A 26,572-nucleotide genomic window follows, 5' to 3' on the forward strand; every position below is an offset into this window, starting at 1 on the left:
GGGGCAGGGTCTCACTCTATCACCTGGGCCAGAATGCAGTGGCATCATCATAGCTCACTGAAACCTCCAACTTCTGGGCTCCAGCCATCCTTCTGCCTCAGCATCCCAAGTAGGTGGGACTACAGGTGTGCACCACCACATCTGGCTAGTTTTTTCTATTTTTGGTAGAGATGGATTCTTGCTACATTACTCAGGCTGGTCTCAAACTCCTGGCCTCAAGTGATCCGCCCACCTCGGCTTCCCAAAGTGCTAGAATTAAAGGTGTGAGCCCCTGTGCCCAGCCAGGATCTTCATGTCTTTAGAAATATTGCTTCCTCAGCATATCATTGTATTATTTTTTCCTTAATATTTCTGTTCTACCATAGTCTTTTTTTGTTTGTTTTTTCTCTCCATGTTTTTTGTCTTTATTTTATCCATTCCAAAAAATTGTACCCAGAGACTATTTTTATCTCCTTTTACATTTTATATGCCTGTCTTTTAAAAAAAATTCACAGTACAATATCACATACATATAAATAAATTAGTGTAATAAAGCATTCTACATATTTATTTACTTGTGATATGCGATTTAGCGGGTTTCATATCAAGAAGTCCTACCCATATTTCTCTAATCTTTTTTAATGAAATCTAAAATGGCTTCTCATATTTCTTTGTATTCATGTAAATTAGTTGATGCCATATAAACTGTAAGATCTTTATTGTTTTGCTCAAGTGTTCTCAATTAAAAAACAAAAGCAAAACCAAAAAATCCTCAGAGAGTTTTGTTTTCCTTCTGAAGTCAACATCATACAAAACTATATGCCTGATTTCGAGTTTCTGAACTTTTTACTAATTGTATTATACAATCTGACATAGGGGTCATTCTTTATGATAGTGTTTTCTTTCCAAATGTTTTTCATACAGCAGTCAGTACACAGCTTTGAGGGGGACTACAGAGAAGATGATTAGATTGATAGATAGGTAGATAAATAGATAGAAGATTGTGTTTAAGCCTTATAAAAAGAAAATAAAGTAATAGCTACAATTTACTATGCATTGCCAAACTCTACTCATTTTATATATTAATCTCATTTAATTCCTGTGACAGCCTTGCAGAGTGAAAATTTATATTCCCATTTTACAGTCAAGAGAGCTGAGTTTCATGGAGACTTTTAAGTAATTTGGCCAAGGTTGCATAGTTTCTCAGTAGTCAAAGTGGGATTTGAACCCAGTGCTACTTGATTTCAAAGGCTCTTAACTATTAGATATTTCTATATCTTTATGCAAAAAACACCAGTAGTTTCCACTAAGATTTGTCAAAACAACAACTCCAGGACTGAGCTAGTGGTGGAACAGACTCACACTTGGAGAACAAAGGCTTTCAGACTATATACAACTAGCAGGATGGGTTGAAACTCTTTTTAGAAGAGCCGTCTATATCCCGTATTGAGGGAAAGTTAAAGGAGATCCTTAAAGCACAGTACACAACACATACGGACTGGGTTTCATGGCAGTTTAAGCTGGTGATCAGATCACACATACACACAAACACACACACACACACACACACACACACACACACACACACACACGAGGAGGCTGAGTTTATTGGACTATATAACTACAAGCCCAATAGCAAACGTGGCTCCAAGTATGGATCAATGCTGGAATACAAGACAATTGTGTTGTCAAGGATGCTTCTCTTTCTCTTCATCTCTTGGCACAACTCTTCTTAAATTGGCTTCATTTTCAGGCAGGCTACTCTCTTGTAATAGTAAAATGGCCATTAGCAGCTATAGGCTTACATTGAAATAGCATGGTGTCCCTAGTGGAAAAAAAGCTTTTAAAATTTTTAAATGGTTCAACAAAAGTTCTACAATTGACTAGGACAGTGTGGCTGATGCATTATTTCATGAACTAAGCAATTACTTACTCTGGCCAGGGGAGCCAGCATATCGATTGTTTATACCTGGGCCCCGGGTTCACTCCGAGGGCTGGAGGGAAGACAGAGGTGTCAGCCCAATCAGCACCACGTGAACTGAGGGTGGGAGGTGGATGTGTCTGAAAGAAGCTATTAATAAAAAGGATTCTGAGTATCCATGAATAACAATGTCCACTATTCTTTTATCAGAAGTAAGATGGGGACTCACAATGGCTGAGAGACGTGAATGCCAGGTGTGACTCAGTACCCGCACCACTGAACTAGGTTTCTCAGACTCCAAGTGACAAAGCATGAGATTAGTCACTTAGCTCTACCAGGGAGTCATTCAGCTCTACTAGGAAGGGACAAAAAATAGTAAGGGCAAGGAGTCAGGCACGCATTCATTCATGCATTCATTCATTCTGCACACATACATCCATTCATTCTGCTACTGGCGTTGATCTACTATGCGTCAAGCACCGTGATAGGTGCTGGGGATGTAGATGAGGTCTCGTACTTTCCTTATAGAATTTACAATCTGGAAGGAGAGAGAGAGGTGTCTCAATCAATAGATGCAACACAAGGATAATATTCCATTTTTCTCCCAAGGCAGCATCTTCTGGTAGCAATGCCCTTAGTCTAGAAAGTATTTTCTAAACAGGGGCAAGCACAGATCATGTATTAGGAAAATGTCACCATCAATCATCTGCCTGCTTCACTCATTAGAAATCTGTTTGCACTCTCTGGGATTCTAACAAGATTTTTCCTCTTTCTTTAGGAATTCTAAATAGTTAACTTTCCTGCAAGTGAAATAGAAACAGGGCACAAATAGCCCCCGAATCATTTCCACTTGATTTTGGAATGATTAGCAAAATGGAATTTGGCCTACATCCTTCCTTACAACCTTGCTATGAGGACAGGGATAAGTCATTTAACATATCTGGACCTCTGTTTATACATCTGTAAAATGGGGATGATGACACCGCAAAGGACTGTGAGGAGAATTAACTGAGATATTATAATCTATGTAAAGTTCTTAGAAAAGCACATGGCTTGGAGTGAGTATGCAACAATAAATAGTAGTTGCAACTGTATTTATATATGTTATTATTATGGCTATTGTGATTATCTTTGAATTATTATTGAACTAAAGATCAGAAAAGGCCAATACCTTTCTCAAATTTCTCCAGCTTATTAATAGAAGAGTCAGGGCTTAGACTCAGGTTTTCTGATTGCTACATGAGGGGTTTCACCTTGATGCCACATGGTTTGCAGTCCCAATCACGCTTGGTTCAGACTAGTCTCGAAGTCATTTGTATTCCTCAGCTGGGCTGCTGAATATGGCATTGACAAGAATAATTGTACTTGGCATTTGTAGACTATTTTATACTTTTCAAAGCCCTTTGCATATGTTACCTCATGTGGGATTAAGCATTTGTCATGGGGACTCCACTCGTGAATAATCAAAGTTGGGATTTTATGCTAGTTATTAGATTTGACTTCAGCTTGCTTTCTGCTAGATCTACAGATCAGTTTATTTAGTGTAAAGTGTATTCATCATCATCAGTTTTTAGGGAACTTAGATCAGCCAACACTGGGAGTTTGGTTTGCAGGTCTTAGAGAAAAGTGGTGTTTCCCGGGACTTGCTGTGTAGAGGTAGGAGGGTGGGGTGGTGGCAGAGAAGGGGATAGGGACGTGATCTAGAATTGGAGCTCTTGGAATCATCCAGACAAGCACTTCTGAGGTGTCAGGATGCCTGCCCTGAAGTCCAAGAGCTCAGACTGAGCAGGGAGATATGGTAGCCATGGGCCACCTCACAAGGATGGGTGGCTGGTACGGCTCCCACTGTCTACCCTGTCTTTATGTGAGGCAATGTATACAGGGCTCTTGGCATAGTACCTGTCACTTAACGAATGGCAGTTTGAGGATAAAAGCAAGAGCTTTTAAGTCAGAAGAATTTGAGTTCAAACACCTACTCTGCTGCCTACCAAACAGTAACATTGAGCAAGTTATTTAGCCTCTCTGGTTCTCAATTTCCTTATTTCTTAAATGGTTATTGGGGTAACTAGCTTATTAAATTTATGATTAACATATATTAGTACAGTGCCTGCATGTGGGAAATATATAACAATGCTAACTTTTATTAATATTAACTTATTGTCATTAGTAGTAGTAGCTGAAGTCATACTTAGGCAGTTTAGAAGGCTGGGATACTGTTCCTTAAGAGAATGTCTGTCACTACTGCCACCAGAAGGTTCTGCCGAAGCCCAGCAGGAAGCAACTTTCTGGGATGTGGCTCAGGGTGGGTTCTGAGACCTCAGACACACCGAGGTTTGGACGTTGGTGAAGTTGAGGGGAGAATGGTCCATGGCCACTCCTATAGGACACCAGCAGCCACTGTCATCAAAGGATGCTACTAAGAGGGGTGCTACACTAAATGGGAGCTCCCCAAGGTCAGACATAGTATCAGCATCCAAGACATGCTGCACACAGTCAGTCCGTGAATAAGGAGAAGCTCTTGGGAGACCTTGCTGTTGGGACCTGCCACCGTCACCACTGGGAGACCTACTTAGATCTGGGCTTTTTTTGGAATCTCCTTTTCCAAAGGAAAAGCAAATGCAGAAAAGGTCGGGGACCAGGAGTGACCACATTACATATTCATGTGCTATAAAAAAATGTTCCTGCTTAGGAGCTCCGGCCCCCTCTGCGCTCCCAAAGACAGGCTTGGCTGGGCGAGCGTGTGCGCATGTGCGTTTGAGGTGCTGCTTGGTAGGGAGCCGATCAGAGGGAGCCAGTATTTGAGTGTTTCAGTGTCCCCTTCCCTGCTCGGAGACCTGGTGGGGCTGAAGACTAATTTGGATGGGACCCTGAGACTGCTGAAGAGACCCTAAATTATAACCTGGCTGCGGGTTTCTAGTGTGATGAGTGGCCTGAGAGAAAGAAGGTTCTATTAACAAAGGAAATGAGAGTGCTTGTATCCTATTTGATGGGAAATAACATTATCATTCCACAAGGAGATTTCAGAGAGAATTTAGCTCTGAACTGAATTATCCTGCTGCAAGGGCAGCCAAAATTATTGACCACCTGAGCTGTTTAGAATAACCTTTGCCAGCTCTGAAATAATAAGCCTTCCACAAACTTGAGAGTGTTTTTAAAAAAGTTAATAAGGAACATTTTCCTTCTCCCCCTTCCACCTTGCTGGGGGTTGAGGCTTACGAGTCAGGGCCTTCTGTGACCTTGGACAAGTTTATTATCTCTCTGAGTCTTGATTTTTCATTGGAGAATAAGTGTATATAATATATATATATATATATTTCAAATTGTACATTGTAAACATTAAGTGCAAAAATGTAGATAAGGCACTTTGTATATTACTTGGCAATAATAATCATAACATTGATGATAACATTATTTATCAAGTGCTTAATATATCCTATATACTGGGGTTACTACTTAATCCATAACAACCCTCAGACCAGGTAGTATTATTATTCTTATTTAACAGTTGAGGACACTCAGAGTTTGAGAGGCAAAGACAATTTGCCTTAAGTATCACAGTAAGTGGTGGGGACAAGCTTCAAACTCAGGTATCCTGATGTTAAAGAATGTGTACTTAACCAATTTGCTATACTTCCTGGATATACGAAATATTTCTTGCACTCAGTAAGCATTTTCTGTGTACCTATTGTGCAGGGCATGAAGTCCATAATATGAATCCCATCACGAATTATCTGCAACAGCTTTCTTCAAAGGACAGATTGTTAGTTCAGTGTGAAGCACAGTCATTGGCAAGAAGACACTAAAGAAACATGGGTTAGCTATTGTATCTCCTATTTGAAGATTTGGAAATTAGAAAGTAAAGTCAAGAAAGAGGAAGCAAATGAAACCCAAGGGTGTAGGTAAAGCACAAGAAACTCAATGGGAAGCAGTTTGCACTAGGAGCTTTAGCTCTCTGGGTTTTGTCTCTCTGATGTCATGTATTTATGTCACCTACTTGAAGAGATTTTAGAGAATAGAAACACATCTAATTCTCCTCTGGGCCTAGCATACTTCCAGGCCTTCAGAGAGCTACAGGTATTTGCTGCATTGAATTGAACCGAAAGCATGTTTGCCAACGGTGTGCTGAACTTCCTTGGGGTCAAGGCTTTCAAAAGACCAAGGCAGGAGCTTTGTGTGGCACCATTTCCCAAATTAGGGATTGCACTTTGATAGTAAGAAAAACCTACAGCCCAGAGATCTCCACAGTGGATGGCTATTTCTTTAGGGGACATGAGGTCCTGCTGTGGTGGCCCCCAAGCCATATGGGCTGTGCTCTGAGGCTGCCACGCCCATGGTTCCGTCAAAGTGGAACTTCTATTTGAGGTAAAGACCCAGGACACTCTTTAGCAGGACAACTGATTCAGTCAAGAAACCCGCGTGCCACACAAGATCAAGAAAACGGGCTCCACATCTCCTTGCCATCAAATTGGTACTGACTGATTAAAACTATGGTGCTCAAATGGGGATAGTGCCCACTAGGGTTTGGGGGAGGGGGAGATACACATCTTAGGGTTGTGGCGAGCATAGTGGGGGGGGGAGGGCAAAGATATACAATGTAACACAAAGGTCAAAAAAAAAGGGGGAAAAAACCGAATTTTATCGGGTAGTGGGCAAATGGGAAGGGGGAGGAGGAGAAGAATTTACACTTACAGAATAGGTGTGCACCACCTGAGGTTAGGACAAGCTTGATGTTTTGGTAAGGGGGGGGCGGGGGAGGAATGGCAGGGGCAATGTATGTAACCCTAACAATATTTGTACCCCCATAACATGATTAAAAAAAAGAAACCCGTGTCCCAGAGAACCCAGGTCCAAGCACAAACTGCCCATACCTTCCCCCAATGCGAGACCCCAGGTGTGAGCTCTGCCTGTCAAGCAGACACCACCTCATGTCCCCACAGAAAGGTGATTAACGGCAGGCAGGATCGCTGTGCCTGAGACCGGGGATGGTGAAGTCAGCCTTGCTATTCCCCAGCATTGAAAACTAGAATCCACACACTTCTGTTCTCAAAGACATCTTTCAGTGACACTAACACAGGCTGCCTCTTAAGTCCATTTGTTTTTCACTATTTTAAGGAGGAAATCATTCACGAATATAAAGGAGGAAACTCCCTCTTTCCTGGTGTGTGAGAGAAAATAATACATGGCTTTCAGAACAAATGAACTGGGCCCCGGTTACATGCTGGCAAAGGGGACAGGCTTGGCTACACCCCCTAAGCAGCAGAGCCGAGGTTTTCCCTCTTACTTTGGGGTCTCTGCTGCCCACCTGCCCTGCAGTGCCTGCACCTGGCCGCGGTGGCCGTATTGAAACCAGATCCATCAAGGCCGACCTCCCGAAGTCACACAGTCAATCCTATCTATGGACAAGCTGGCCCATGCAAACAGAAATTCATTATAACTAAAATGGGATCAAAGTTATTAGTTCCCAGACAATTAGCAACAAACCAGCAGGGAGCTTATTAACTATCTATAGTGGTGAGCCACTGTCTGGCAATAATAACTCATAAAATATTTCAGAACCTTCTTGATGAGGCAAAGGAAGTTGAAGAAACAAGTCCCAACCTAGCCCCAGTGATACTGACAACTACTCCGGGGCAGCCTCTTTCTGCTGCCTTTTCTCAGCAGTTATCTCCCTTTCAGTTCACTCCTCTGAGTCAGGCTCCTGCTTTGAGCTAATACCTGAAGTCAAAGCTCTGCCAGTACTGTCTCCAAGCCACTGATTTGCCAACATTTGTGTGTCCTTGCACAAGGGCGTGTGCGGGAGACCTAAGAGGCTGAGTGAGAGATCACATTGAATATCACATCTGCCATCCACAATTTTTAGGATGGACTGCTTATTTAGGTATTTTAGCTTTTCTCTTATCATCTATAAATTGAAAGTAGTAACACTTACCAGGTAGGGTAATTAAGAGGATTCAATGGGCTCATATGTATAACATGCCCAGCAAAGGACCTGGCCCATGATGAGTACTGATAAGATCTATGACAAAGGTGGTAGAAGTGATGCCCTATACCAAGCAGATCATCACAGAAAGCAATGAAAACCCAATGTGAATGCCTCTGGTGACTCCTGAGAATTAGACATTGAGGCGTTTCAGCAGTCGAAGGGAGGAAGAACTCAACCTTTATGATCAGGATGTTTTGGAAGAGCACCAAGGAAAAGGCAGCATTTGAAATGGACTTGGACAGTTTATGCAGAGATGAGGGGAAGGTCATTCCAGGAAGTGGGAACAATCTGAGCAAGGGCAAGGAGATGGGAAAGCATAATAATTGGGGAGAAAAATAAAGTAGTCTGGATAGTCTGGAAAAAATATTTTTTATTAGAGGGAGATAGATATAAGACTGAAAGGATAGACTAAAACCAAATTGTGGGGGGCCTTAAATGTTGGGTCAGTAAGTTTGAGCATTATTCAGAAAGCAATAGGGAACTGTTCATGGTCTTTTAACAGAGGAGTGACACCATCATAGACATAAATGGTATAGTAATAGATCCTTATTTCCACTAAATTTTTAACTAAGCATACAGCCAGGATTTCGTAGTTGAAGATAGAAGTTAGAAAGTGAAATTTATAGGGTAAGAATGGCAAGAACGACCAGAACCAAAAAGGTAAGGTTTCTATCAGTTAATATTTGTAGTATAAGAAACCATCCCAAAATTTAATGGCTTAAAATGACAACTATTTACTTAGCTTAAGGGTCAGTAATTTAGGCTGGGCTTGGCCATGTCTGGACCTCCTGCCAGGTCAGCTGAGTGTACTATGGGCTGGAGCACCATGGCCCTCCTCCAGCGACCTCTCATCTCATCCAGGCTGGACTGCACTTGCTCAGCTGGAGGAGAGCAAGTGGCAATATGCAATGTGGCTTCTCGCAGCCCAGGCTTGGGACTGGTGCATCATAACTTCTGCCACAAGCTATTGGTCAAAGCAAGTGGCAGGGCCAGCCTACACTTAAGGGATGGAGAAAGAGTCTGATTTCTTGGCAAGAGGACCTGCAACGTCATGTTGCAAAACTGCCTGGATAAAGAAAGAGGACTAAGGTGCAGCCATTTTTTACAATCTACAACAAGACTATCGAGATTTAACAAATATAACTTTCTGGTTCCATGTTCAAGCAAATAAAAGCAGTGACTCCCAATAGACCATAAACATGGGGTATTTAGAAATCCTAATGTGAGTCTATTGAGGTAAGCTCTAAAGAGGAGTAAAGGGCTTATGGCTCGCTAACCAGATGTAACCAAATGTGTTTGTGACTTCTTACTCAAGACAAAAAAGCAAAATTTAATGGGCTATGAGGGAAGAATTGATCCATGAAGCAATTTGGTAGCAATTGCCAACAGCTTACCGAAAATTAAAGTAATAACAGAAAACTGTCTCAAATGGTTCAAGATAAAACCTCCAACACTGAAAGTGAGATCATTTAGCAAGGAATAAAGAAAAAGAGCCAGCGTGGTAGTACAGAGACTGAAAATTTAAAAGGAAATTTCAGGGACTCTTGGTTCCCATCCTTTTTCTTTCCGCTGCTGCTTCTTTTATTTTTTTAATGCATGAGGAAAATCAGGCACATGATCACCAAACTCAGCATGCAATTAAAAGGGCAGTCAGGACCAGCCATAATTTTGCTAAATCGATTTTTCTCAATGATGTCTGCAACTCCTCTGAGGTTTGGAAGTGAAGTCTGCTTAGCTTATCCATTTCTTTTTCCTCACAAGCATGTGCACACTGAGATTGGTATTGTTGGACTGTTCATGAATGCTAAGTGCCAGACATTGATTTCCGTTTTGGAGAGGGGGTGGGAGAGAACATTTCAGTCAATGAGCTGGTGGTCCCCATCCAGTTCCTAGCATACTGGTACCCATAGCCCCACTGTGCCATGACAATGGGACCCTTTGTTGACAGTCTTGGCACAAACACTAAAGATTAACTGGGCACGGTGCCTCAGCGACTCTCAGCTGCGGCTCTGCTCGCTTCAGAATACAACTAAGGTCCAGGAGACAGCCTGAGAAGGCTTCATTTGTCATTGCCCATGGCTCACCAATGCTGGGGACAATCTGTTGTTTGAAAGTTGTACACTGGGTTTTTTATTTCAGACATAAGCTACACATGGCTGTTCTCCCTTACGGTGAAGGCAGCTAGCTCCATTATTTTCTTGCCAAGAAGTATTTCCAGTCCAGAGCATACACAGGAACACACTTTGTTGGGTGACCCACGGCCAAGAAGTGAGTTTCTTTATGCCTTGGCATTTCCCTATAAAGTGTGCAGGATGGAAACTTACAACAAGTTTTTGGAGGATGACAGCAAAGGCATAAGTGATCACAGTAAAATTTAGTGAATCTAGAAATGTTCTTGGCTGGGCTCATCCTTCTGAGATCCCAAACTCTGTAAATATAGACTTTAAAGAGACTTTAAAAGTAGAATGGACATCTGTTTTTGTGTGTGGGGGGTGTGTTTTGTTTTGGTGGGTTTTTTTGTTTGTTTTGTCTGTCTAGCATACCTTCCTTGTTACCTAAAGATACTTTCAGGAATTACTTGTCAGCACCACTGCATCATGCTCAGATCTTTGATTTAGGTGAGGTTGACCCAATTCCCCCAGCTCTGGGGTTGAACATATAACTCATGAGTGGCCAACTGGACTATTTAAACTACCGAGTCTCAGTGATTGTTTCACAAGTGAGCCCTTGATTCAAACCAAGGCAGGCAGAGTGGATTGTAGGATTTTGCTGGTACTCCTGGGAGAGGGGCATTATCATTTCACTGAGTTTGCTAAAGGAGTGGGATGTAAGTTTGTGTTGTTGCTTGGAGCAATTTAAACAACAAAAATAAAAGCAGAGGGAAAAGATGCAAATAAATTGATTCCAGATGTCGTATTTTGAGTCTCTGGACTAAAGCTAGACTATTGTTTGACTTTTTAATTATGTGAGCCAATAAATCCTCCCTTTTATTTAAACTAGGTCAAGGTGCATCCCTGTCACTTGAAGCTGAAAATGCCTTTAACTAATTCCTAAGGTCCTCTATCTTGTCATCATCCTTTGGGCCAGGTGAATATATTAATAGAAGCCACTGGAGATGTTATGTTTTCTCATAAGTTCCCGGAGGCAGACACCAGCAACACAGCGGATGAATCACTTCTACATTACCTGCTTATTGGAAAAAATATCTTCTTAATGTTCCGACAAATTTTCTCCTAATCTAAATGAAGCTCATTTTCTCTTAGAAAGGCACAGGGTAATTTCGTATCTTCTTTACCCTAATCTTCATGTGGAGGAAAACAACACTTAAGTTTTCCCTTCAATTTTTACTTTAAGACTACCTTCTTTCCCTTGGTCATTCTGTTTCTCACTGTTTAGGTAGGCATTCTCTTGCTATTAGTTTGCTGAAGTAGAATGTTGCTAATCGGATCAGGTAACTTTCCCATGTAAATCCCTTTGCTAACTCCTCACTGACCATAATGGAAAGTCTGCCTTTTTTCCCATGGAATGCACAGTATCTCATTTCCTAGCATCTAAATGACTGGCCTAGTTCATTGTGCTCTCTTGTACCTGGGCCTCTAAACATTCAGTTTCACTAACAGAAAGTGTGTTCCTTATCTGAGGTTTGATTCTAAGGCAGGCAGGGTCCCAAGTAAATTCCTGAGGATTTCTGTCATATAAACAATATGAGTTAGCACCTTCTTGGCAGCTCACATAATCCTGGAAAGAGATATCACACTAGTCAACAGGAGAGATTTGCTTGCTTAGGCCTTCCTCTTGGAATTCTGTCCTAGCTCTGGGGCCCAGGACCACCCCATAGGTATAACTCCCAGAACTCCTTGGGGCATCTTATGAACCCCAGCTACTGGTTTGGTCAGCACCCCCTGAGACATGAGGATGTGGAAAATTTTGAGGAAGATGTTTCCAGTGACCGGGACACACATTGGCCAGGTAACAAAGGGGGACTTGACAAATCATGAGGGTGGGGGCATATAATTTTTCCCCATTATACCATCAGTGCCCAGCACAGAGCTTGAAAAAGGTAGAAGGTACGTAGTCAATGTTTGTGAATGGAATGAAATACTTTGTTTTAGTAAGGGTCTGACAGAGGTTGCTAGAAGAAGTATTAATTCTTATTTCTTCGACCTTATACTTATTTAAAATAAGCAAAAATAATAGCAAACATTGCTGATTCATGTCAGTTACAATCCTTGTGGCCAGTTGCAAACGTTGATAAGCTTATGGCTAACCAAGCAGATATTTTGTCTGTGAGGCAAATAAATAAATAAATCCATGTTCTTAAAATATTAGGGTGCCAATCGATTGTTTTTTTCTTTCACTTTCCAATATATGTGAAAATGATCTATCTTTGATACATACCATCAAAGCTAGGTAATGATGGTATGATACAGCTGGGCTACTGTATTCTAGCTGTGCTATTGAACAGATCTAGCTAATTTAATGTAATAATTCTAGCCTAATGGGTCCATTGTAAATCACACCATTTCTCCAGGCATAAGTATGTCCTACACATACATTTTCCAGGAAAAAAAATGTGATGGATGTATGATTATTTTGCTTTCTTTTTTGAACCTTGTTAAATCAACAAAGAACCAAAACAGCAGAAAAAAAGTAGAAAGTGAAAAAAATTATATTCAAGACAGAAAATATGAACACGAACTCCCCAAAATGCCATAAAACATATCCACTAAATATTATAAAATATTAAATATATATATAAAAAAGAGAGGAAATTGAGCGAAAATGTGTATCCTCAGATCTCTTCCAGCAAAAAGATTTCCCTAAAATAAGTGATAGTTTTCTAAAGACCTACTAAATGATTAAAGAGAAGATAAAAGATTGTTAAAATTCTGAGATATCACACTAGCTACTTGGGAGGCTGAGGCAAGAAAATCACATGATCTCACCCAGTACCCCTGGGACCCTCTGGCCCCCTGTGGCCACCACAATCTAGGCATTAGTTGGGAAACATTTGTGTGGGGCCCAATGACAAGAAAACTTAAGAGCTGAAGCTCCCTGGAGAGGACAAAGGCACACAATGGGTAGAGAAAGCAGTATGGTTGCCCACCATCTTGGCTGAGGTCTGTGGTAAGGGTATCAACCTGAGGGGCATGGCAGCCTGATGCTTTATTCTCAAGAAGCTCCTGATTCACTGGTGGCAACAGCTTTGGAGCTCACAAGGGTAGAAAATCTCTCCAGTCATTCAGGAGCCTGCAGTCTACCAGAGGTGTGAGGGGAAGAAAAACAAACATCACCACATACCCTTTCAATAATACTTCAAATTTCTCAAGGATTGATTTTTGCTGAAAATTTTTTCCTTCTTGTTCTGCTCCACAACTTCTTCCAGTAGAATCTCCAGTAGGTTCTAGCACTTTTCTCTCAAAATTATACCTGGGCTATTTTTTTTTTTTCATCTGAAGCTGTTCCTTCTTTCTAAGACAATCTGGCAACCATTGCCTCTAGTTAGCCATCTTGCCTCCCCTCCCATCTTTCTTTAGTCTTAACCCTCTGAACAGAAAAGTAAGACTCACTGTCCATTTAGGGAGAGCTCCAGTCTGAAGTAAGGGAACAATATAGTCAAAAAAAGTATGAGCCCTGGAAAAACAGAGATAATTCAGGAGAAGGAAGGAAGGAAGGAAGGAAGGAAGGAAGGAAGGAAGGAAGGAAGGAAGGAAGGAAGGAAGGAAGGAAGGAAGGAAGGAAGGAAGGAAGGAAGGAAGGAGAAAGGAGAAAAGGAGGGAGAAAAAGATAGAAAAAATAAAGACAATCCTATCTATTTTCTCAGAAAGTTGAGAAGATATTTTATCAATAGTACAAATAAAGGCTGATATACCCAATCTCTAGTTTTACTCCTTAAATCTATTCTACTCTTCTTTCTAATGGCATCCAGCTAGACAATATATTTCCCATGTTCCTTCACAGCTAGCTATGGCATGTGACTGAGCTCTACTCTATTTAATGTGAGAAGAAACTACATATGCCACTAATATCCTGGACTTTCTTTTTACCTGTCTGTATGAATGTGGTTGTGACCCAGCTCTGACCATACAAATGAGAACAACGCCCTAAGGGATGACACAATGGCGAGATAGAGGAAACTTGGGTTCCTGAATGGCTTCAGGTAGCCTAGCCACCACCCCATCCATCTCATGTTAGTTACACAGAATGAAATATGGTTTAGTATTATTTAAGTCACTATATTTTGGGACCTAGTGTGACAGCAACTCAGATTTATAACAATGACATAGATGATATGAAAAAGTAACAGAAAGCAAAGAAAGTAGAGAGAAATTAAAAAATTAAATGGCCAAAAAATGAAATATTAGAAGATAACTTGAGAATATGTCCCCATACATAGAAAAAAATACAAGAGAACAGATTATAGAGTGTTAGTTCTGACATCCAACTTCTGACTACTAGGAGTTCCAGAAAAAAAGGATGAAAAATGTGAATAGGAGGAAATTAGTTAAAAATGATATATTGATTCCATTTATATAAAAGATAAAAACAGAAAAATTGAATCTTGCTGGATAGTGGTTACCTTGGCAGGGTGATTAGAACAGAGCATGAGGAAGGCTTCTGGGGTACTGGAATCATTCCATTTCCTGTTTTTAGTGCTGGTTACAAGAATATTTTTAGCTCATGAAAAAATATTAAGCATGCTCTTGTGACTTGTAAATTATTCTCTAAGTAGATTATGTGTAAATAAAAATTTTAAAATAAAACAAAATGAAGAAATATGAACAAAAATTTCTGGCACTGAAGGGAAATGAATCTTTAAAAGAGTTTTTCAAGTGTCAGAGAAAGAATTTATAACAAGAAATACCATTCTATAATTTCTAAAATTTCCTAATGCCAAAGATAAAGAGATCTCAGAAGTTACCAAAGAGAAAAAAACAAACAATTTGCAAAAGAATAAAAGATCATCATCAAATATCTCACCATCAGTTATAAATACTCAAAAATGATAAAATAGAGCCTTCAAATTTCTGAGAGATTATTTTGAACCTAGAATTCTATACCTAATCAAACTTATAAGCAAATGTGAGTAGTCACATCATTTTCAAATGTGTTGGCAGTATTGGCACTCATTAAATTTGTTTTCTTATTTCAAAGTAGTTATTTGATGATGTAGTCCAGCAAAATGGAGGTTAAGAACTAGAAAAATGAACACGTGTGATTTAAGAAATGGGGGAAATGAACCAAACGTTCAATAAAAAGAATGATCAGGATGATGCTATGCAACAGGCTGAAAAAGAATTGGCTGAATATAGAACAAAAATTTGTCCAAAGAGCATGCCTTTAGGAAGAAGAGAAGACTCCAAAGAATAAAGTGATTATAAGCTGGGTAATATCAATTACATTTTTCTTCTCTTAAGGCAAGAGATAATTAAAAACTCCAGAAAGCAAACAAGAATATTTTCTCCCAAATATGAAACAAATTGGGATTTGGTGAAGTGTTAGAATAAAGACTCTGTTGACCTTGGTTCTGGAAACAGTCTATTTTTTATGGTCACAGAGAAACAGAAAAAGAGATGGAAGCAGAGCACAATATTGACTCTGTAGTAAAACATATTTATAATACATAGTCATAATAATGTAAATGCTTTCAACATTTAGGCACAATTATAAAGATTCATTATAATTAGAGAACAAAATGTAAATACTACTAACTTTGATAATATAAAAGTATAGCAGTGTTATAGCCTACATCTGAAAAAAATTAGAAAAGGGGAAGAGAGAAAGAGGTAACAAAAGGGTAATGTAGCTAATATCCTTATTTTAAAATTGCATATCCATGAGATTATTTTTAAATTGTACTTAGAAGAGATCTATAAATTTATCCATGGTGATAACACTATCAGAAATTAAAACAGAGAATAAAAGCATATTACCTTTCTCTATTAATCAAATATATGACTTCCAATCAGTTATGAATGAAAGCATTTGCTAGGTAATGTTATTGAACACAATATTCAAAGGAAACCTCTGAAAACTCAAACGAGGATCTATCTAGATGTTTATAGCATTACTGCCAGGCCTATAGAAGCCCAAGACAAATATTTTTTAGGAGAACTAATACTTCCCTCTTTTTGTTCTTTTGTTTTCCACTTCAGGTTTCTTTTTTGACAGATTTGGTCTCACACTGTTAATGTTTAGTTGGATTTTTAGACTTATCTGAATATTGCTGCATAGTACTTAAGACAAAACTCTTCTAACATTTTCTTCTAGAATTCTTATGGTTTCATGCCTTAGGTTTAAGTCTGTTATCCATCATAGTTGATTTTTGTGAGAGGTGAGAGGTGCAGATCCTGTTTCAGTCTTCTATCCAATTTTCCCAGCACCATTTATTGAATAGGAAGAAAATGTTGAATAAACTCTTAATAGGCATCAGCCTAGCAAAGAATTTATGAAGAAGAACCCAAAAGCAATCACAGTAACAAAAATAAATAAATAAATGGGACCTGATCAAATTAAAAAGCTTCTGCACAGCCAGAGAAACTATCACTAGAGCAAACAGACAATCTACAGAATGGGAGAAAATATTTGCATGCTATACACCCAATAAAGGGATAATAACTAGAATCTACATAGAACTCAGGAAAATCAGTAAGAAAAACCTCAAACAATCCCATTAAAAAGTGGGCAAAGGACATGAACAGAAGTTTTTCAAAAGAAGATAGATTAATGACCGAGAAACATTAAAAAATGCTCAACATCTCTAATTATCAGGGAAATGCAAATCAAAATCACAATGACATATCATTTAACTCCATGGAGAATGGCTTTTATCAAAAAGTCCCCAAACAACAAATGTTAATGTGGATGTGGAGAGATAGGAATACTCATACACTGCTGGTGGGACTGCAAACTAGTACAACCTCTATGGCAAGTAGTATGGAGATTACCTCAAAGAACTAAACATAGAACTACCTTTTTATCCAGCAATCCCACTACTGGGTATCTATCCACAGGATAAAAGTCATTCTATAATAAAGACATCTGCACTCAAATTTTTTTTTTGGGGGGGGGCAGGGTCTCACTCTGTTGCCCAGGCTAAGTGCCGTGGTGTCAGCCTAGCTCACAGCAACCTCAAACCCCTGAGCTCAAGCCATCATTCTGCCTCAGCCTCCCGAGTAGCTGTGACTACAGGCATACGCCACCATGCCCGGCTAAATTTTTCTATATATTTTTAGTTGGCCAATTAATTTCTTTCCATTTTTAGCAGAGATGGGGGGGGTGGTCTCGCTCTTGTTCAAGCTGGTGTTGAACTCCTGACCTTGAGCAATCCGCCCACCTCGGCCTCCCAGAGGTGGGAGGATTACAGGCGTGAGCCACTGCGCCCAGTCCTGCACTCGAGTGTTTATGGCAGCACAATTCACAATTGCAAAGATGTATAAAACAACCCAAGTGCCCATCAATACATGAGTGGATTAATAAAATGTGGTATATGTATACCATGGAGTTGTACTCAGCCACAAAAAACAATGGTGAACTAACTAACCTGTTGTATTATCCTGGATGGAGCTGGAGTCCACTCTTTTAAGTGAAGTAGCACAAGAATGCAAAAACAAGCACCACATGTACTCATTCTTAAATTGGTACTAATTGATCAACACTTAAGTGCACAGGTGCAGTCGTATTCATCAGGTGTCGGGCATGGGGGATTGGGAAGGTGGGGATGGGTAAATTCACATCTAATGGGTGCAGCACACACTGGGGATGGGCGCGTTTGTAGCTATGACTTGGACAGTGCAAAGGCAATAATGTAACCTCAGTGTTTGTACCCCTGTAATATTTTGAAATAAAAAAAAAAAAACCTCTTATCAAGGAATCAAACAGAAGTGATCTCAATTAAGATAAATAAAAATTTCTAATGAATGGTTATCATAAAAATAAAAGCCTTGAGTGTGGAATGGCTAATTACCTGATTTTGCTGTGAATTTCTTAAAGGGGCAAAATAAAACCTAGTGAAAAACAAAATGGCACCTTCTAATCCCACATCTTTCTTCAGTCTGATCAGTGAGTCTGAGACACGCATTACTGTACTTCTGAGAGGGGAGTTGTTCAATGCTTACCTAGTTCTTCCAGACAAATCCATTTCCTTTGACAACATTTCTGCTCCTCCATCGGTTGTGAATATAAAACTTGATTATCTAACATTCAATACTGGTTTAGTTTCCCCTGTCTTTAATCAACATTCCAAACCTGTTTGTTTATTTAGCCTTTGCAGCCAACTTTTTCTCAAATCTCAGAGACTGCTTTATGAACATTATACACACATAACATTTCTGAAAATATCGGAACGATATTCTCTACCTAGCATTTGACTGTTTCGGAGGATTCTGTGTTAACTTCATACATGACAAGAGCTAACTATTTTCCAGACTTTCATTACTGACCCTTTTCTCTATATAATGGGCTATTATCAACCCGATTTTAAAGGGTAAATTCTGCCAAGAGATGGCCTTTTCTTTGAAATGACACCTTTTAAAACATAAAATAAGAGAGCCGCTGAATTGAAACAATTAAGGAGTTAGGTTTCTTCAATGTCATCAGTGACAGAATTCACTGACTGTTATTTCTTTGCCTTCAATCAGTTTCTGGGCTACTTCAGCCAGAACCCCCGGGGGTTCCACTCCTATTAGCTGGTTGGCATTGAGGAAACTGGGATAGAATCTCTCGCTTTGTAAATTCTTTGTATTTTAAGGCTATTACTTTGAATAATATTCATCAATCAAAGAGAGCAGAGCTAAACAGACATTTGCGCATTCTCATCTTTTCTCCAGTTGGAGTCCGTGGTCTAGGTAGGCTCTGGGAAGCTGCTGGAGTTGCCATTTTTCTCGGGGATCTGTTTGCAGAGTGGCCAGTTTACCTCAGGGCCCGTGTGGCTAACACTGAGTGAAAGAAACGACGGGCATGTCGTAGCCTGTCAGCTGCTGCAATTAAGGAACGTTAACTGCCAGGACTGCAGAAAGGCGTGGTTCAGAATCACAGAACCTTAGGGGTACGTGGGGCCACCTAACACCATCATTTTATAGCTGAGAAAATTGGGTTCAGGGCTTAGCAGTTTTGTTCAAGGTCACACAGGTGCTTTATCGAGGCCTTATGGTGTTGTGATTTCTTTATACTCCACCTGCTCACCACACTCAGCTGCTAGAATGATCCTCTGCCAGCCCAGTTTTGTTACATCACTCCCCTGCTTGGAAACCTTTAGTGGCCCCCTATTGTTTCCAGTGTCAGAGCTGTGAGGGGCGAGCAGCTGGCAGCAGCCCAGCGCTCTGTCAGGGACCAGGCGCCTGCAATGAGAAATAAATGGTCAGCTCTAGCAGCAGCTGTAGAAGTCAGGGGACAGAGAGGCCGATAATTTGGGTTCGACCCCCAACTGCATCACTCTAACAAGCTGTCTTGACTTTGGATAAGACCCTGCGACAATCCGGACCTTGATTTTCTCATCTGCAAAATAAGCAAATTAGACATGATGCATGTGCATGGTCCCCTTCGATTTGGAGATTCCGTGACTCACCCATAGCTTTCCCCAAAGGCTTCAGAGCAGAGAAGTCACATGTATACAATGCCTTTTCCTCTGAGCACTTTCTGGTCTTCCTTTCCTTCTAGATACACAATGAAGAGGTTATACAGTTCCACTTAGAATCGTGTAATTTTCCACTTGTGAAGGACAGAAAAACTAGAGTAATAATTGAAATCTAACGGTATTCTCTTCAGAATGAACATATTTCCTACACCCTTGCCCACTCTCTCATACCAACCTTACTTTCCACCTTGATGTCTCCCAGCCTCTTTCTCCCTTTTCTACAATTTTCTTCCTTCCCATAGAATGATCCTCTACTGCTACCATCTTTCCATTTGTCTTTCCAGTCTTTCTCTCTTCCCCTTCCATCTTCTTGCCTTTTTTCTTTTCATTCTTCCTTCAGTTCTCCTATTCTAGTGACAGACATCACCTGCCTGTCTCCACCAGAGGCATCAAATATAGGGATTATTATTTTTTCATTCCAGAAAAGTAATCAGTCAATCAGAAGAGTTTTCTTGCAAGTTTAAACCAATCTATATCATTGTGGAGCAGCACTGGGAGTCTTAAAGGAATAGAGAGAGGCAATTTTTTTTCCCAGGACAGAGAAATAAGATTACTGCCAGAAAATGACCCAGGCCTTTGCCCTCTAACTTAACAGAATCATTAACCAAACTGTTCCATTCGTTCAGAGAGAATCACCAGTGTAACTTTGCAACAAAATACCCCACTAAAATATTCTGCAATATTGCAAGAAATCCTATTTCTTTAGTTCCTCATGAGTTGGTGTCTAACAAAGGAAAGAAAGGCTCAGTTTTGTTCCACGTTAAGGAAAGTTGGCAACAAAGCTTAAGGCAGGTCTGAACACTGTGTGCCCGAACGCGCTGTACTCTGGGTAGAGTATCAATCATCCCAGGGTTATAGCTTCGGGTTCCTCCAGCCTCTTCTACTGCCACCCTTTGACCCTTAGCAAGTAGCTTTTTTTCTGCAGTGAGAGTTGAAAAAGAAAGGGGGGGAGGTGGAGGAACAGAGTACAAAGGGAGAAAAGGAAAAAAAAAATCCAAGAGAAAGGGAGATAATGGAAGGTTGCAAAATGTGAAGGAGCTTTTGCCAGGGAGGTATTATTTTACTGGCTTTTCGAAAGGTTTTTGCAACATATGCACGCTGAAAACATAGGATCCGTTGCATGCCAGTCAGTGCAATTCCCAAGGCTCTGCTTTCATTAAATGCAATTTCTTTTCCTCCGGCCCTGCCTTTACCGCAGTACTGGTTATGGTTTGGGATATTTCATCCATTTGTGACCTTTCTCTCCTGACACCCTGCTTACAGCCAAACGTTCATGCCAGTTAACCTTCTCTGCTTTCCCCGTGTGACCTTATGAATTTCCAACAGGAAAAATACAAAATCACCAATTTGTTTTTTCATTACCCAGAGGATAAACACAAAGTGGGGAAGCCTTTTATCTTGCTGCACCGGCAAACCTCCTTATTACTCAGCATCGAATAAACATTTGCTAAGTGTGAATAAATCCAGAGCGTAGCTTTCTTTGTGCAGGGAATGTCCTACCATCCGGGGCAATCTCTCATTAAGGAAAAAGAAATAGACCATACTCATATTTTATTCATGATCTCAAAATCCCAGAGAAAAAAAAATCCAAAAATTTATAGACACTGAGAAACCTAAAACAAAAAAGTTCCTACTTTTTTATTTCAAATGACACCTCCTGGGTCCCAGCCCCTTTGAGGAGATGCTGGTCCACATACACAACGGTTCCAAACCATTGCCATTTCAGCTGGCCTGTCCGATTGCTAAAATTGAGCCCAGCGACCTTTCCCTGTAGCCCACGGTCAAAAGAGACCAAGGTTTATTAAAGCATAGCCCTGAATAAGTCCAATGGGTAATACATTTTGTAGTCATCAATCACGAATATTCTCTCAAGACTATTTAGACTTCCTCTCCCAGCTTTCCTCTGCAGAGGTGTCTGGGCAGAATCCACACTAAAGGCATCAGCATAGCCACTCCAGCAAGTTTTAATTTACCAACGATTCTTATTTCTGCTCGTCTAGAAAGGCTCTGGTGATTTATTGGACTTGAGCAGAACTCTCATCCATTATAGTTTGTCTTAACTTAATCAAAGGTATCTTCTCCCTTCGGAGTGTCTCACCTACAAACTCGGCGGTCACCATGATAAATGTGCCCGCTTGACTTCTTTCTCTGATTACGGTGAATGAAGCATCACAAGTAACTTGATCCATTCTGTTCATGCTCTGGCTTCAGTGCTGGGATGGCTGGGGTTACGTTGTGTAGCCTTAGCGATGTGGTGAGCTGGAAGGCGATTGCACTGGGGTTTTGATTGAGTGATGTAATTGATGATTGGAAGCAGAACAGAATTCACAGGGATTTCTCGGTTGTTTAAAAGATCAAGAAAGCCAAGCAATTTTCTTGTTTGTTATGGGAGACATTTTCATCCTTCTACCAACACCAATACGCTTTCCCACCCACTCCCACCCAACGCACACACTGGCACGCACACACCACAACCCACAGACAGCCACACTCTCTGCAGAAAACACGAGCGATTTAGAACAGTCTTTCATCTAAGCCCTCCCGAAACACAGTGGATGATAGGAAGAGGACAAGAATGTACCTGAACAAATAAGAACCTGAGGGAAAAACAGATACATTTTGAATTTTTGTGTTACTTATAAGTTATAACCAAGAGAAAACAGAGCCATGAAATACCCAAGTATTTTTCCATATGGCAGAAGTGTCTAGTTTTCGTTTTCTAAGTGGCTTTTGGTAAGTGTTCAAGATTAATTTCTAAATTTTGCCTTTGACCTCCTCTGAACAAAAACAATGGTTTGAAAATGATGATCACCAACTTAAAATGTTATTCGTCGACTAATTCAGCTAACTCCTCTTCTTCGTAGATTCTGAGGTCTCCAAGGAAGTGACTATTTTATTCATCTTTGCAATCCCAGCAATTAACTAGTGTTTTATCTTCTTGGAGTATTCACAAAACGTGATTGTTAAACTGGATTGTTCATGGTTAGAAGGGAAACCCTATTAATTTTTGTGTTCTGGTATATATGAACATAGTTCCAAGGATAAATAGGACTGAAAAAATCTCTAGTTAACTGCTTCCCTTTTAAATCACAGCCCTGTTAAAGAGAAACTTTTTCTAGAATCCACTGGCCAAAAACTACCCCCTGCCCTGGTCAACCTGTACCATTTGGGAGAGTCCAGAAAGACTATATATATATATATATATATATATATATATATATATATATATTCCTCTGCTATTGTTTGTGGTGAACATATTTTATTCTGTTAAATACATCAGAATAGGGTGCTTCTGTAGTATAGTATTTTGGAGGAAGCCTACAAAAAGTAGACATTCAATGACAAATTGAGAGTTTAGATCAGAAGTTAGCAAAATATGGCCCAGACAAATCCTACCCATAAATGTTTTTTTGTGCAGCATATGAGATATACATGATGGTTTTGACAGTTTTAAAGAGATTTAAAAAATAAAGAAGAATATGCAACAGAAAACATACATGGGACACAAAGTCTAAAATATTTACAAAATGTTTAAAATATTGGGATAAAAGTTTGCTGCCCCCTGATTTAGATAATATTAGGCAGCCAACTTTTGAGAATTTTCTTAGTATGAAGTAGTTTGATCAAGGCTGAATTTTAAGTATGTTAATAGAAAACAATGTGGAGAAAGAATTGCTTGAATATATCTAGTATAAGATAATAAATTAATGGAAAGAAATGAGAAAATGAATGCATCATCTTCTCTACCAGCCTATTACATTTCTTAAATGTAAGGAAGACATTTATGGATTTTTGGTTTTATGTAGTTTTATTATTTCCTGGACAGGTATTTGCTTCATTCCTAGTCTTGTAAAATAATTTAGCATAGTATAGAATTGTAAGTTGATTGAAGATTCTATTCCTTTGTCTTGTAGAACCTGTTGTCATGGATAAGTCTGCTGTCACTCTAATCCATTCTTATGGAGGTAATCTATCTTTTTATTTTGTTCCATGTCATATTTTCTATTTGTCTTTTATGTTCTGCAATTTCACTAGGATCTAAGTAGGAGTAGATTTATTTTCATTTTTTATAACAGCTTTCTAATCAGTGCTTCTTTAATCTATGGGTATGTGTGTTTTTTAATTGAATAAAAAACTTCCAACTATTATTTCTTTTAAATCACCTGTCACCTCCCTCAATCCTTACAACTCTTACTAGAGGTATTATTGGAATTTCTCACTCTGGCTTTCATATCTTTTAAATATTTTTTCAAATTCTCTTCTTCTTCATCTCTCTGTTTTGCATTCTGGGTGATCTCCACGCATCAATTTTCCAGTTTACTGATTCTCTTATGAGCTATATTTAATGCGTGCTTTCATCTTTCCCATTTAGATTTTCATTTTCAAAAGTCTATTTGGTTCTTTTTCAAATCTTTCTCATTAGTTTTTATAAGGTCCTATTTTTCCATTATTGATTCTAGTCCTTCTTTTATCTCTTCAAATAGTTTAAAACATGCTTATTTTATTATGTCAGATTATTCTCTTTTATTTGTTGTGATTTCCGGAGCTCTGCATGGGGAAAAGTTATAAGACTTATAACTTTTGTGGGAGTGGGAAGAACATAGTGTGCAGACTGACATCAACTTGCCATTCATGAAATAAATTATGAATAAAAAAGTGGATAAAACATTAGAAAGATACACAATTGAAGAACATTTTCTTAAGTTTAAAAATGTAGGAGTTTAAAATGTAGGTAATGAGACGTCATGGATGGTTAAGCAGGGAAGTGACTTGGTGAAAAGAGTGCTGCATGAATCCATGAATATCAGAATTTTAAGAAACTGCAGTATTTTTTTTCTAACACAAATGCTTTAATTACAGGGAAGGAAAGAGAATTCGTGAGATAAGTTACTTTTCTCAAGAGCTTGCAGCTGAGGGAAAATATTATATAGAAGCAGAAGATAAATAAAATTGAAGGAGACAAGAAGATTGATTGGGAAGCTGTAGTAATTCAGGTGTGAAATGAAGAGATCTTGTACTAGGTTAGTAATATTGGGAATAGCAAGAAAAGGATAAAGGAATGATCTGCAGGGCTCCTGCATGTTTGTAGATGTGTGGGATAGTGCCTAATGTAAAGATAATTTGAAATTGAAAGCTGAGACAATCGTGGGCCCATTAACATTAGTGCAGACATAAAAACGTTAAAGAAATGTTAAAATGTACCAGCAAAGAATAATGGCAGGGAGGAGAGAAGCCTCTCGGCAAATGGTAGGCATTCAACATATGTTTACATTATTTTATTATCATTATAAGTATTTTACTGCATGGGGGAGAAGTGTGGCTTAATGGAAAGAAGGTAATAATTACTTTGGAGTAAGAAAAATGTATACACTAATGAGTATGTTACAACCTCTTTATGTTCTTCACCATACTGAAGAGTTTTATGGATCAGATATAACCAGGTGATGTGAAGGACTTTGTAAATTACAAAGCATTATTATTCAAATGTGAGAAAATATTTTTCCTGGCCACAGTAATTGCAAGCAGAATTAAAGATCACAGTCTTTTTTGGCCTAGATTTCACAGTTAGAAGTAGGGTTCTAGGCTCAGCTTTCCCCCTCTGAATTCTGTGAGGTTGGAAAAATTCTTCCCCCCCCCCCAACATCTAAGTTTCTGAATCTATGAAACATATATAATTGTTGTATTTATAGGGTTGTTGGATGGATGATATTGTGATAATGTTTGTAAAGCCAGTTACTGTTATTATCACAATACCGATATTGAAGAACATGGATGCATTGCATGGCTGAAATTGTCTTCTTACAGTTATGTATGCAGAATAGTACTTGTGGGCTTATGAGGCAAAATTCTGCCTTAATTTTAAGCTTTCATAGTTAAAGTTGAAGGATAATTTGATCAGAGCTGAAGAAAATGAATATAAATATGTTTATTAGCCCATCAGACACATATAAAGTGATAAAAAGAGCATTACTGTTTATTCAACTTTTGTAGTTGGAAGTGAAAGTTATATGCAATCTGCCATTTTTTATTTTCTATTCTATAATCTTGCAATGGACACATATTACTTTTTAAAAAAAGATTCATTTTTAGAATGTGTAGTGCTGAGGAGTCAGCTTCGGCCTATTTTATGACCAATGCATGATACTTGTACTGATTTTTCTCAACCTCTGAAAATTATGAAATGTAAGCATATAAACGTAACATATTGAAATGAACCACAGTGGGCAACAGGGTAGTTGGGGTTATCTGTGGCTTAAATTAATGAAACTATTAATTTCCACTACTCCATATTATCCTGGCAACTGTATATACTGAGCAGGTGTTATCCAGGAAGCTGTGTTTCCTTAGAATTAATGGCATGCTATTACTGTAGCAATTTTTCTAAGTCTCTAGAGTGTCTGTAATTAAGAAGTTTAACTGTATTTAAAATACAAAGTGTCATTTCTCTCATGTTAAATCATTTCAGATTACTGATATATTTGTCAGTGAAATTATCCAGGTAATTTTCTTAACCTGACTAACACAAAGCTTCACATATAAGTACTTCTACTTAATAAAGCTTTAGGTTCACGTTTTCTAAAAATAATTGCTTTGAAGCTCCAGAAAATTGGAATATAAAGTGTGCTGTTTATTTTTTCCCGTCTGAGCCAGTGTCCTCATTGAGTACGTTGGACTAGACCAGTGGCTGCCATTTAATTTGCAAAGTGTTTTTTTCCCCCTTCCATGTAATCAATGGAAACTTTCCTTTGGACACAATCGTAATTGAACACCCAGGTCAGCTCTGGTAGAAGGAAGAAATGAGAAGACCACTACCTACCTTCTGCCCACCCTTACCTAGACCCATCTCTTTTCCAAACTTCCAGAATTCTCTGGACTAAATAATATTTAGGCCCTTTTTAGTTTCACTATTTTACTTCTAAGTAAGGTTTCCACTTCAAGTGTTTGGTTCATTGTCATATTTTTTGTCCATATCCTTCCCCTAAAAACAAGTTCCAAGAAGTGAAGTAATTTTGATTAATATAAAAAAGAAAACTAGAATGCAGATTTATCTGAA

This window comes from Microcebus murinus, chromosome 10, assembly GCF_040939455.1.
Source record: "Microcebus murinus isolate Inina chromosome 10, M.murinus_Inina_mat1.0, whole genome shotgun sequence".
Taxonomy (NCBI): Eukaryota; Metazoa; Chordata; class Mammalia; order Primates; family Cheirogaleidae; genus Microcebus; species Microcebus murinus.